This window comes from Lepus europaeus, chromosome 14, assembly GCF_033115175.1.
Source record: "Lepus europaeus isolate LE1 chromosome 14, mLepTim1.pri, whole genome shotgun sequence".
NCBI lineage: Eukaryota > Metazoa > Chordata > Mammalia > Lagomorpha > Leporidae > Lepus > Lepus europaeus.
The window spans coordinates 59,986,876-60,001,426 of record NC_084840.1 but is presented as its reverse complement, the minus strand read 5'-3'; positions in this window follow the sequence as shown (position 1 = coordinate 60,001,426).

Here is a 14,551-nt window from a genome sequence, read left to right as displayed (position 1 = left end):
GGAGGTAGTTGTTTTTTTCTAGGCTTGCTATATTTCTTGGCAGGGTGCTCAGCTGGCAAAGCCAACAATTCAAAACTAAACTGAACAGCTAGAAATGATATAAAATATTTGAACATGACATCCTTCCTAACAGATCAGCTGAAGTATGAGTCTGCTGTGATAGAGAATTAAATGAATACGGCACTCCCCTCTTATCCATGGGGGATACATTCCAGATTCCCACTGGATGCCTGCAGTGCAGACAGTACCAAACCCTATATATCCTATACATACGCAGCTATGATAAAGTTTAATTTATAAATCAGGCAAAGAGGTTAAGGCTCCGCTTGTGGCGCTTGCATCCCATATGGGTGCTGATTCCTGTCCCAGTTGTCCCAGTATAGCTCCCTCCAATGGCCTGGGAAAGCAGTAGAAGATGGCCCAAGTGTGTGGATCCTTGCACACATGTGGGAGGCCCAGAAGAAGCTCATGCTCCTGGCTTTGGATTAGCCCAGCTCCGGCCATGGCAGCCATTTCGAGAGTGAACCAGCGGATGGAAGACCTCTCTGTCTCTTCCTCTCTCTTAACTCTGCTTCTCAAATGAATAAATCTTTACATAAATTAATAAGGCAAAGTAAGAAGTTAACAGTAACATATAAAAAACCCAAGCAATTATACAAATATACTGTAACAAAATTATTGGAAATATCAAAATATCCAACTAAACTATACTCATCCTTCTTGCAGTTACGTGAGGTGACACAATGCCTATGTCATGAGATGTGAGAGGGGGCCGGCACTGAGATGAAGTGAAGTGAATGACAGGGGCATTGCAATGTTGCATTACATGAAGTTACTTGGCTATAAACACTGTGATATTGGTATAGTTGATTTGATAGCCTAAATGGTTACGAAGTTACCAGTGGGTGGGCAGCACACACAGTTTGGCTATGGGGGACAAAGGGATGATTCACATCCCAGACAGGAATAAAGGGGTACAAAATTTTACCATGCTGCTCAGAATGGTGCACCACTTAAAACTTACAAATTGTTTATTTTTGGAATTTTCCAATTACATATTTTCAGACCATGGTTGACCCCAGGTATCAAAACCACCAAAAGATAAAAGACAAATGGGGACTACTGTACCTCCCTGGTTGTTAAAACAATAGGACACTGAAAAACTTGTGAATAAAAATAGAAACTCTATTTCTCAAGCTCCATCCAGTTTAAGACTCTTTTGTAAGGGATGATACCAGCCATTTATTTCATCCCTAAAAAACTGATTCCTGGGAATTTAACCATGTCAATACCATGTTTATATGATGTTATGTGAAGGAAAATGCCCTTTAAAGATTTTTGAATACTAGAAAAGGCAAAGAAAGAATGAACCCAAACAGGACTGTAAGGTTGATGCCCCATGATTTCCCGATGAAACGGTTACAAAATGTCCCTTGTTCTATGAGAGGAATGAGCAGAAGCATTATATAATGGAGAAAGACTCTCTGGTGAAGCTTCCCTGGGTATGAAAAAAAAAAAAAAAACTTTGAGAGGCAAAGACAATAAGAGAGGGGGAGAGAGAGAGAGAGAGAGAGAGAGAGAGACCCCATCTCTGGTTCACTCCACAAATGCCCACAATGGCCTGGATTGGGCTGAGCAAGGATCGAAGAACTCAATCCAGGTCTTGCAGATAGGTGGCAGGAACCCAATTACTTGAGCCATCACCACTGCCTCCCCAGGGCCTGCATTAGAGGAAGCTGGAGTCAGGAGCTCAGGCTGGATATTGAACCCAGGTACTCCAATATAGGATGTAGGTGTCAACCACAAGGCTAAACACGTGCCCTGTTGACTTGGCATTTTTTGGACTAGTTAGCTGTGCACACACACACACACATTCACTGATGATCATGTCAGCATGTCAATGTAACCAGAAAGAAGTGACAAATGTGAGCACAGCAGGAACACACGATGCACTAGCTTGGGATGAAACGCATTTATGGAGAGAGGATGAATTCCTTGACTCGTTTTATGAGCTGTTCAGCTTTATTTTCTGGCAGAGACAGACATTAGGAAATCTTTACAAATCCCAAGTTATACTTTTCACCAAAATACCTTTAAACACGAATCATTTCCAAGGGGGTAAAACCTCAAACGTATGTGTCTTACCTTTAAAGCTGTGTGTTCCCAAATGAAATTGGGATGACATATCTTGTATTTGAGCGTTAGAAGTAGTTACTAGGGGGTGAGCATTTGATCCAGTGGTTAAGATGCTAGCTCAGACACCCACATCCTATATCCCTAGCTCTGCTCCCGACTCTGCTTCCTGCCGATGTAAACCCTGGGAGGAGTAGTGATGGCTCAAGTGACTGATTTCCTGCCACCCATGTGGGAGACCAGAATGGCATTCCTGGATTCTGGTTGCAGCCCAGCTGTTGTAAGCATTTGGGGAGTGAACCAGTGGATGGGAGCTCACTTTCTCTCTCTCTCTCCCTCTCTGCCACTCAAGAAAAAAAAAAAAAACTGCCAATGAGAATATTAACACATTATCTTAATACATTATCTGCCTAAATTTAAATTCAACTTACAACTTCACCCCAAATCCTCCACAAAAAAATGGCTCTGTTACCAGAAACAGCTTGGCTTCCTGATTCCCTATGGCCAGGGCCTCTTCTCCATGAAGGTCTTGTGTTGGGGCACAGTGGGGAATTTTTTAACCAGGTAGGGCAGCTCTCAGGACCAAACCACGGCAGGCCGAGTTTTGACAATATCCACAAGTTGAATAGCTCCAGTCTGGGGTGATGATTACATTTCTCAGTATACTTCTGACTAAAAAAAATGGCTGCATTAGTAAATGTTGTGTCTTCTATGATAGATAAGGCAGAATAAGAAGTGGGGAGAACTGGTGGTCTCAATTCCAAGCCCTTATACTAAATTACCTGATATATATATATATATATATTTTTTTTTTTTTTGAGAGGCAGAGTGGACACTGAGAGAGAGAGAGAGAGAGAGAGAGAGAGAGAGAGAGAAAGGTCTTCCTTTGCCGTTGGTTCACCCTCCAATGGCCGCTGCGGTTGGCGTGCTGCGGTTGGTGTGCTGCGGCCGGCGCACCGCACTGATCTGATGGCAGGAGCCAGGCGCTTATCTTGGTCTCCCATAGGGTGCAGGGCCCAAGTACTTGGGTCATCCTCCACTGCACTCCCTGGCCACAGCAGAGAGCTGGCCTGGAAGAGGGGCATCTGGGACAGGACCGGTGCCCCGACCGGGACTAGAACCCGGTGTGCCGGCGCTGCAAGGCGGAGGATTAGCCTAGTGAGCCGCAGCGCCGGCCTAAATTACCTGATTTTTTAAATTTTTTTTTAAATTTATTTGACAGGTAGAGTTATAGACAGTCAGAGAAAGACAGAGAGAAAGGTCTTCCTTCCGTTGGTTCACTCCCCAAATGGCCGCCACTGCCGTTGCTGTGCCGATCTGAAGCCAGGAGCCAGGTGCTTCTTCCTGATCTCCCATGTGGGTGCAGGGGCCCAAGCGCTTGGGCCATCCTCCACTGCCCGGCGCCCATATGGGATGCCAGTGCTGCAGGCAGAGGATTAACCAAGTGAACCACGGCGCCGGCCCCTAAGTTACCTGATTGATTTCCCCCTGCAAGTCATTCTCCTAAAAGCCCCATCTTAAAGGGTCCCACAAAACTTTTCCCAACAGCTAGATCACCACCTGCCTTGGGCCATACCTAACTTTCTGTAACTTTATTTATAGTTCTTTTTTTTTTTTTTTGACAAATTTGTTCCATAGATTAAAAGGGTGATGATTTACAGATCACATGTGAGTCACAAGGTCCCTGAGTGTTTGTGGTTGTCTTCTTGCCTAATCATGTGGATTTACAAGTTCATTTCTGCTACCAGGAAGTTCTTGCCCAACTCAGAGAACAGTGTCCTTTCAGTCTTTCTCTGTCATGCATACATTCTTCAGGATCTGACACATTAGTTAAAGTGCCTGTGAAATGGAGGCTAAAGTGAAACCTCCTCTCTCAGACTTTTTTGTGTTTACAAGTAGGAAACAGTGAGGAAAAAATTAGAAAAAGATCAAAAATAAATTGGGCTGAATGTAACAGAAACAAACTGTAATGAGGTAGACATTTTAACCAACTGAAAAGCGGCTAAAATTATAGCTAAATTATAGAGCGGGAGATGGGTATAATTGTTAAAATGGAAGAAGAGTTTGATGGTTCCTGCACAGCTATGGTTAGGCCAAATGTACCTCTGTGCAAATTAGGAAAAGGTGGTTCTCACCCCACCCCATGTTGTAGCATGTGTCAGCCCTTCCTTCCTCTGTAAGGCTGAATGATATTGCATCGTGTGGCTATACTACATTTGACTTCTCCATTCATCTAATAGGCATTTAGGTTGCCTCCTCCACTGGGCTTTTGTGAATACTACTTCTATGGATGTGAATGTGTAATTGTCTTTGAGAACTTGCTTTCAGGCCCTCTCGGTATATATTCCTAGAAGTGGGATTGTTGGATCACATGATGGCTCTATTTTTAATTGTTTTGAGGAACTGCTATACTGCTTTCTATAGTGGTTGTACTATTTTGCATTCCTATCGATAGTGCACAAGGGTTTCAGTTTCTCAACATTTTCACCAACATTGGCTATTTTCGTAATTTTATTTTTTTTATTTACAAGTCATCCTGGTGAGTGTGAGGTGGCATCTCATGGTGACTTTGAATTGCATTTCTCTTATGATTAGTGATATTGAGCATTTTTCATATACTTCTTGGTTCTTTGTACATCATCTTCCAAGAAACATCTATTCAACTCCTTTGCTCATTTGAAAAAAATCTGGTTATTGGTGTTTTTGTTGTTGTTGAGTTATACAAGTTCTTTATATATTCTGGTTATTTATGCTTTGTCAGAAACTGGATTTATAAATGTTTCTTCCCTTTTCATGGGTTGTGTATTCAATCTGTTATGTGATTGTGTACTTTGGTGTATAGAATTTTGAAGTTTGAAGCAATCCTATCTGTCTATGTTCACGTTTGTTATTTGTTTTCAATGCCATATCCAAGAAATCATTAATGGGGGCTGGTGTTGTGGCACAGTGGGTTAACCCGCTACCTGTGACACTGGCATCCATATGAGTACTGGTTCGAGTCCTAGCGCTCCACTTCTAATCCAGCTCCCTGCTAATGGTCTGAGAAAGCAGCGGAGGATGGCCCAAGTGCTTGGGTCCCCTGCACCCATGTGGGAGACCTGGAAAATGCTCCTGCTTTGGCCTGACTCAGGCCTGGCTCATTGAGGCCATTTGGGGAGTGAATCAGTGGATGGAAGATTTCCCTCTCTCTGTTCCTCTCTCTCTCTCTCTCTCTAACTCTGCCTTTCAAATAAATAAGCAAATTTTTTAAAAAAAGAAATCATTACTGAAATCCAATGTCTTTAATCATTTCCTCTATATTTTATCCTAGGAGTTTTATAATTTTAGGCTTTACATTTGGGTCTTTGATCCATTCTGAGTTCATTTTTCTGTTCATTCTTTTGCATGTAGATATCCAATTTTTCTGACACCATTTGTTGAACAGACAATTGTTTTCCCATTGAGTGGTCTTGGCACCCTTTTCAAAGATCATTTTGACCAAATACATGAGGCACTTAATTCTATACTCTGTTCCTATCCTTGGGTTTATGTGCCTGCTTCTATGTGCCAGTTGCTACCATTTTAATTAACTTGCTTTGTAACATAATTTGAAGTCAGAAAGTGTTAAACCTCGAACTTCACTCTTTTTTTTCAAGATCTTTTTGGCTATATTGAAATAACTATAGGGACTGGTGCTGTGGTGCAGCGGGTTAACGCCCAGGCCTGAAGCGCCGGCATCCCATGTGGGCATTGGTTCGAGACACGCTTGCTCCACATCCTGTCCAGCTCTCTGCTATGGCCTGGGAGGGCAATGGAAGATGGCCCAAGTCCTTGGGCCCTTGCACCCACGTGGAAGACCCAGAAGAGGCTCCTAGTTCCTGGCTCCAGATCGGCACAGCTCTGGCCATTGCAGCAAACTGGGGAGTGAACCAGCAGATGGAAGACCTTTCTCTCTCTCTTTCTCTCTCTTTCTCTCTCTCTCTCTCTCTCTCCCTCTCTCTGCCTCTCCTCTCTCTGTGTAACTCTGACTTTAAAATAAATAAATAAATATTTTTAAAAATTATATGGATTCAAGGATTTTTTTTCTATTTTTGAAAAAAAAAACATTGGTGTTTTGAGACAGATTGCATTGAATCTATAGGTTGCTTTGGGTAGTCAAATCACTTTAAATCTATCAAATTACTTTAAAATATACAAATTTGATTATGTATCTGTCATAAGATATTGACCAAGGACAGGAAATACTACAAATAGTTTATTGTGTCATATTGTTATGATAATATTTAAATTGTTGAGGATGGCGATGTAGAGTAGCAGGTAAAGCCGCTGCCTGCAGTGCCTGCATAACATATGGGCGCTGGTTCGAGACCCGGCTGTTCTACTTCTGATCCAGCTCTCTGCTATGGCCTGGGAAAGTAGTAGAAGATGGCCAAACTTCTTGGGTCTCTGCACCCCTGTGGGAGATCTGGAAGAAGTTCCTGACTCCTGGATTCAGATCGGCCCAGCTCTGGCCATTGCAGCCATTTGGTGAGTAAACCAGCAGATGAAAGATCTCTCTTTCTCTCTCTGCCTCTGGCTCTGTCTCTCTGTAGCTCTGCCTTTCAAATAAATAAAAATGCCTAAATTGTTATCTTAAAACTGTTATATATAATAGAATAAAGAAAATAAATTATTAATGATAGAAACCAAGATTTTCATGAGAAAAATGATGCATAAAACAAAAAAGCAAAATGAAAACACTGCAATCCTAAATCACATGAAATCATCATAAACTCAGATATAATCACTTAAAAAACATTTGTCCTTGTTCTAACCACTGAGAAACTGCAGAAATCAATCTGGGTGTCATGTGTAGCCTTACGCAAAATCACAGTCTCTAAATACCACTTCCCGGCCGGCGCCGTGGCTCAACAGGTATAATCCTCCGCCTTGCGGCACTGGCACACCAGGTTCTAGTCCCGGTCGGGGTACCGGATTCTGTCCCGGTTGCCCCTCTTCCAGGCCAGCTCTCTGCTATGGCCTGGGAAGGCAGTGGAGGATGGCCCAAGTGCTTGGGCCCTGCACCCCATGGGAGACCAGGAGAAGCACCTGGCTCCTGGCTTCGGATCAGCGCAGTGCACCGGCCGCAACGCGCCGGCCGCGGCAGCCATTGGAGGGTGTTAAGTCCAGATTTGGTAAGAAATGAAAATAGCATCTTGCGGACTAGTCAACTTATTATTCCTACAACAAAGTACCTAAGACAAGCCACCACAAAGTAAAGAGAGGCTTGTTCCACTCACAGTTTTTGAAGTTCAAATCCAAATGGCATGAAATAGTCTGGTTCTGTGGAAAGGCCCATCGTGGGTGGTGGAGCAGACACAGAAGGCGGCTCACGGTGGGGGGCTGGGAAGCAGACACAGGGAGGGGTCCCAGCCAGCCTTCTCCAACTGCCTTCCCATGAGAACTACTTTCTGAGTGCATGCCGCAAAGGACCCAAGGACCTTCCACTAAGTCCCATACCCTAAAGTTCCACCACCTCCCAACAGTGCAACTATGGGGACTAAGCCTTTAACCCATGGGCTTTCGGGGGCATCTTATGCTATGTGAGAAGTAAAGACATTTGGTTCATTTTCAAAGTAAGGCATTCAGCAGAAAATTACCAACAGCTAGTTAGCCTAACAGCTTGCAGAAGTGTGAAAATTCGGGGCCAGCGCCATGGCTCACTTGGTTAATCCTCCACCTGCAGCGCTGGCATCCCATATGGGTGCCGGATTCTGTCCTGGTTGCCCCTCTTCCAGTCCAGCTCTCTGCTGTGGCCCGGGAAGGCAGTGGAGGATGGCCCAGGTGCTTGGGCCCCTGCACCCGCATGGCAGACCAAGAGGAAGCACCTGGCTCCCGGCTTCGGATCAGCGCAGTGCCGGCCGTAGTGGCCACCTTTGGGGGGTGAACCAATGGAAGGAAGACCTTTCTGTCTCTCTGTCTCTCTGTCTCTCTCTCTCTCACTGTCTAACTCTGCCTGTCAAAAAAAAAAAAAAGGTGTGAAAATTCACATGCAGCTTGCTGGTATACAGCTAGGTACAACTTGCAAAGTACATGCACCTGCAAAGTCCCAGCACAAACAGGGTGTTGGTCAAACAGAACATTAGGGATGATTAACTCAGAGAAACTAAAATAGATGGAGATAATAGGCAACATCTGGGAAGATTTTAATCCTGTGGACCTCAGCCAATGAGGAACTGGGGGAGGGGCCTGCATGTTAGAGAATAAATAGCTTGCTGTAAACAGCCCTGGGTGTGTTAGATGCCTGATCTTGCATGGCCATTAATAAAGTCTTGCTTTTGCTGTACTTCCCAGGTCCATCCTTTCACTGGACAGAGAAGAATATTTCCCACATCCTACTAGAAAGCAAGGATGCTAAGATTACGGGGTTATGTCAAAAAGAATTCAGAAACCAAACTGCAGAGAACCCTTCTGGTTAAAAGTGGGAGAACTTAAATATCAGAAAAAAAATATAGAGGGGGCTGGTGCTGTGGCACAGTGGGTTAAAGCTTTGGCCTGAAGCGCCGGCATCCCATATGGGCGCCGGTTCTAGTCCTGGCTGCTCCTCTTCCAATCCAGCTTTCTGTTGTGGTCTGGGAAAGCAGTGGAAGATGGCCCAAGTCCTTGGGCCCCTGCACCCATGTGGGAGACCCGGAAGAGGCTCCTGGCTTTGGATCAGCGCAGTTCCGGCCGCTGCGGCCATCTGGGGAGTGAACCAGCGGATGGAAGACCTCTCTCTATCTCTCTGTCTTTCGGATAAATAAAATAAATCTTTAAAAAATAGAAACACTTCAAATATATTAAAACTTATGAATTTATAATTACATTAGAAAATAATTCATTGGTTTCCTTTGAAGGCTGGAGGAAGCAAGTTATTTTTCTGAAAACCTGTAAGTAAAGGGAAATAGGATCAAGTGCTCACTCTGTTTTTCTTTTATAAACTTGAGGATGAGGTTGCCAAATAGGTGATGAAGGCAACAATATTTCCTTATAGAGTTCCTACTGTTAAACACAACTGAAACATTACTGTTTTTTCAATTCTTTTTTTAAGATTTATTTATTTCAAAGGCAGAGTTACAGAGAGGGAGAGAGAGAGATCTTCCATCAGGTAGTTCCCTTTCTAAATGGCTGCAACGGCTGGAGCAGTGCCGATCCAAAGCCAGGAGCTTCTTCTGGGTCTCCCATGTGGGTACAGGGGCCCAAAGACTTCTGCTGCTTTCCCAGGTCGCATTAGCAGGGAGCTGGATCAGAAGTGGAGCAGGCAGGACTCCAGCTGGCACCCATTTGGAATGCAGGCACTGCAGGTGGCGAATTTACCCCTAGGCCCCATTTTTTCAACTGTTAATGACATAATGGTTCCAGGCAATGTCCCTGAATAGCTAGATGCTAAATTCAGCTCATCAGAAACTGATGGGAATTTTGTCATAGATGGATCAGGTTAACAGTGTCTGCTAAAACTCATTTTGATATCATAAAAAGAAAAGCAACTACTTTGTATCTTCTGATGAGTTGCAATTGGAATAATATATCACCTGGGTAGTCTCCTAAACAAAAAATTGAAACTAGCTGGGTCTTATTAAACCTTCAAGTGTAACAACCAGTTTTGAAGTTTTTACAGTGAAACCTGAGATTTGCTTCAAAATGAATCAGAGGTGGGGAGGAAGTGGGTGAGGTATAAATGAAATAAGACTAGCCATGTTGATCATTGCTGGAACTGGACCAGGTGAGTCTGCTATGGCTTAGCTGGTTAAGCTGCCACCTGCAGCACCAGCATTCCATGTAAGCATCAGTTTGGTCTCTGGTTGCTCCACTTCTGATCTAGCTCCCTGCTAATGTGCCTGGGAAAGCAGTGGAAGATAGCCCAAGTACTTGGGGCCCTGAACTTATGTGGGAGACCTGGAAAAAGCTCCTAGCTCCTGGCTTCAGACTCACCCAGCTCCTGCCATTATGGCCATTTGAGGAGTGAACTAGCAGATGGAAAATCTCTGTCTCTCCCTCTCTCTCTGCCTTTCAAATAAAATATCTTTAAAAAAGTATGGTAGTCCATCACATCATCTGTTAGTATGGGTTTTTTAATTCCCAAATGAAAGTTTAAAAAAAAATATTGGGACTCATAACATTTTTCTACTTGAAAAGTCGCCTTGATTTCTTGCCTAACTTGGATTTCTTGCTTAACTTGGCACAGTAATTCTTTGGTTGAGGTTTCACTTGTCGTTTTATGTTACAATGAACTGTGTAAACACAAATTGGGAGAGCATCAGCTGTGTGCTAAGAAGGGCTGGTTAATACTGAGATTGGGTTGCTCAGAGTTAAGGAATCTCAGCAACTTTGTAGCAACAAAGGAGACAATGAACAGTCACAGCTAATAGCATTCTTCTGTGCTTTGTTAACTACATATATGTATAACTATGCAATGATGTGTGTATAACTACGCAATGACCGACTCCTGCCAGATTTTAAACTCCAAGATAGCTATATTTCTTACCCACTGTATCCTAGTGGTCAACACGTTGCCTAGTACACTGATAGTTTCAAAAAATTATCTCTTGGATTTATACAGAATATACAAATGAATACTATTATAGAATATTTTTTATTTCATTTTATATATTTGTATACTATTTACACATTCTGTGTTCAATTTTTTTTTTTAAGATTTATTTATTTGAAAGTTACACAGAGAGAAAGAGGTAAAGAGAGAGAGGTCTTCTATCTGCTGGTTCATTCCCCAATTGGTTGCAACAGTCAGAGCTGCACTGATCCAGAGATAGGAGCTTCTTCCGGGCCTCCCACATGGGTGTAGGGGCCCAAAGACTTGGGTCATCTTCTGCTGCTTTCCCAGACAATAGCAGAGAGCTGGATAGGAAGAGGAGCAGCCGGGACTTGAATTGGCACTCATGTGGGATGCCAGCACTGCAGGCAGCGGCTTTACCTGCTACACCAAAGCGCTGGCCCCCCACTTTGTTTTACCTTTTTTTTTAATTATTATTATTTGACAGATAGTTAGACAGTGAGGGAGACAGAGAGAAAGGTCTTCCTTCCATTGGTTCACGCCCCAAATGGCCACTATGGCCGGAGCTACACGGATCCGAGCCAGTACCCAGGTACTTCTTCCTGGTCTCCCACGTGGGTGCAGGCGCCCAAGCACTTGGGCCATTCTCCACTGCCTTCCCAGGCCACAGCAGAGAGCTGGACTGGAAGAGGAGCAACCGAGACTAGAACCCGGCACCCATATGGGATGCCAGAGAGGCAGGCAGAGGATTAACCAAGCGAGCCACGGCACCAGCCCCTGTTTTGCCTTTAAAATTAGATAAATTCAGGTTTATTTTTATCATGTCAAATAACCCAGCATTCTCTAGTACTAAGACACTATAGCCTGCAAGCCATTCGAGAAACATTTTAAAAAATAGGACAGCATCTTATCCTTTGAGACACTGAATTAATTTTGTACTCCTCTTAAGATCCCTCCCATCCTGAAGATTCTATTTATTTTATGACAATACCATAGTTCTAGAAGCTTGCTTCTCACACCTGAAAAGAGTGAATTTGGGACATGATCTTGTAGAACATAAAAGGTAAGCACAGTAAATCTGTGCACGGTGGGTCTGCAGGTGAAAACGTGTATTGAGTGTTTGTGGATAGTGCTTGGGGGGTGTGGTAGGGCTTAGGTTAAAGGATTCAAAGAAGAAATGAGCCCATTTAGCATAGGGAGGATAATCGGAAGAGATAAATGATAAGTTGTGAAATTTCTCAAGGGAGTATATATGTGTGTAAGGAATTTGAGAGTTTTGTAATTTAAAACTTAAATAATTTGATAATTTTCTCAAGAGAATAAATGGAAGCAGGGTTTATTTTCAACACTCATAGATCTTGAACGATTGTGGTATATTTTTGCTTTAGTACTGCTTTGTATTTGTCACAGATTCTGGAGTTCTGGCTTCTAAATTCAGTGTGAATTAAGGCTGTTGTGCAGCTGTTTACAGTGTTTGATCATATCTAACTTGTGTCTCAAATTAATGGCCTTGGAGCATATTTTCCCAGCCCTTTTCCCACTATTTAATGAATGCTTCTAAGGTCAAAACGTACTTTTTAAAGATGTATTTATTTATCTGAAAGGCAGAGTTAACAGAACAGAGAAGGAGAAACAGAGATAGATCTTCTATCCACTGGTTCACTTACCGAATGGCTGCAATGGCCTGAGCTGAGTTAGGCTGTAGCCAGGAGCTTATCTGGGTCTCCCTTATGGGTACAGAGGCCTAAGCACTCAGGTCATCTTCCACTGCTTTCCCAGGCACATTAGCAGGGAACTGGATTGGAGGTGGAGCAGCTGGGACTTGACTGGGTGCTCATATGGGACACTGGCATTGCAGGCAGCAGCTAAACCTGCTGTATCACAATGCTGTCCCCAGAGGGTCAAAACATTTAAAGAAATTATGGAACAACAAAATACAGCAAAATAATAATAATCAAAATCACTGCCTGAATGTTTGTTAACTTAAAACAATATGGTTCACGTCATTGGCAAAATACAGAAAGTATTTTTCTTTGCTCAAATAATCCTGGTAATAGCGAGGGCATAGCTTATTCATCATGTGATTTTTGGTAGCTTTTGAAAATATCTGGGCAATCTATAGTATTTCATATTTTTGCTTATAAGACATTTTTATATCATTATTTCTAAAATTGTGGCCCCATTTTATTATATAAATGTGGCCTCTCGGTAAATGAAGAGATGGATAGATTAAAAAGAACTGATCGATCAGACAGGAACCTTCTGTTTTGGGGACACTAAGGTAATTATGTGACATAATGTGCACCATTTATGATGTTTTGAACCAGTATTCACAACTTTTATTTTTTCCCCCCACTGGGTAAATTATCTCAAGATTGCTCCTGTAACCATCCCTTCTGTCCCGTACCATCAGTCTCTCTGCAATGGATCACTCACCTAAGTACAATCAGTGTGTTGCTGAATATTTTAACATCTGGCTTTTGGGGGCAGGGTGGGGTGGAGACCAAGGTTGTAGCAGTTGTCTATTTGCATTGTGTACATAACCTCATCCTGGCCGATTTTAAGAGATCAATATGGAAGAGGTGTGCAAAACTGTCTTTGAACCCAGCATAACCTAACTCCAACCATATCACCGGAAGTATTTTCAAACTTTGGGTCATATTCATTAGTGAATCTTGGAAGTATTTTAGTGGATTATATTTATTTATTTTTCATTTTTATTTTTTTGACAGGCAGAGTGGACAGCAGAGGGAGACAGAGAGAAAGGTCTTCCTTTTGCCGTTGGTTCACCCTCCAATGGCCGCCGCGGTAGGCGCGCTGCGGCCGGCGCACCACGCCATTCCGATGGCAGGAGCCAGGTGTTTATCCTGGTCTCCCATGGGGTGCAGGGCCCAAGAACCTGGGCCATCCTCCACTGCACTCCCCGGCCACAGCAGAGAGCTGGCCTGGAAGAGGGGCAACCGGGACAGGATCGGTGCCCCGACCGGGACTAGAACCCGGTGTGCCGGCGCCACAAGGCAGAAGATTAGCCTGTTAAGCCACGGCGCCGGCCCATATTTATTTATTTTTTTTTAAAGATTTATTTATTTGAAAGTCAGAGGTGCAAAGAGAGAGAAGTCTTCTGTCCGATGGTTTACTCCCCAGATGGCCGCAACGGCCGGAGCTGCGCTGATCTGAAGCCAGGATCCAGAAGCTTTGTCCGGGTCTCCCACGCGGGTTCAGGGGCCCAAGGACCTGGGCCATCTTCTACTGCTTTCCCAGGCCATAGCAGAGATCTGGATTGGAAGAGGAGCAGCCGGGACTAGAACTGGTGCTTAAATGGGATGTTGGTGCTTCAGGCCAGGGCATTAACCCAGTGCGCCGTAGCGCCGGCCCCAGTGGATTATATTTAAAGTGAAAAAGATGGCTTCACACACAGCAAGAGTATTGTTTTGTGAAAATTTTGTTTGAGTCTATGTATGTGAAAAGTCACGTTGTAAATGTAGTTCTTACTGTGGGTCATTTGAAACAAGTCTACAGGCCACCACTGTAGTACCTTCTGTTTTAAAACCAAGATCTCCCCTTTACCCCACTGTATGCTTGGCTACAATAGTTCCTCTCTCTCTTCACATTAAAAACTTGGAAATCCTTAGCCACTATACCCACCACTTCTTCGCTTACATTTCTCCACCCACTTCAGCATCCGTCACTGATAATCTCCAGGTTGCCGAACCGATTGCTCACTTCTACCTTCCTGGATGTCTCAGTGCATCTGGCACAACTGGATGATGCTCCTTCCTGAGCTTCTGACACCACTTCAGGCAGACTTCCAGGGCTCGCCCTTCTTGGATTATTTTGTTGACTTTCTTATCTCCCCAGAGCTCTGTCCTAGGTCATCTTCTCCATTTAGCTACACTTCTAAGTGACCTT